This window comes from Crocodylus porosus, unplaced genomic scaffold (assembly GCF_001723895.1).
Source record: "Crocodylus porosus isolate Cpor-Errol unplaced genomic scaffold, CroPor_comp1, whole genome shotgun sequence".
Classification (NCBI taxonomy): Eukaryota; Metazoa; Chordata; order Crocodylia; family Crocodylidae; genus Crocodylus; species Crocodylus porosus.
Window position 1 is genome coordinate 96,929,221 of NW_017728918.1, and position 310 is coordinate 96,929,530.

A 310-nucleotide genomic window follows, 5' to 3' on the forward strand; every position below is an offset into this window, starting at 1 on the left:
ACATATGTGGTAAATGATCTCCCTAAATGCCTAATGAATACCCACTGATATGCTTGAACATTATAATGATGCCATATTACTACAGGCAATTAACTTATACTTATTCAAAATTTACTTTTTCATGGCCAGCAGGGATACAGCCCTCCTAGGTTGTGACCAGATGTTTAAGTCTGAAGACTATAATTCCAGTATTTATATGAGGTTATATGTTTGTTCACCAGAGCGCCCCAAGGGATGACTAGGTCGAACGGTCACAAACTCCTGCAAGACCGTTTCAGGCTGGACATAAGGAAGAATTTCTTTACTGTCC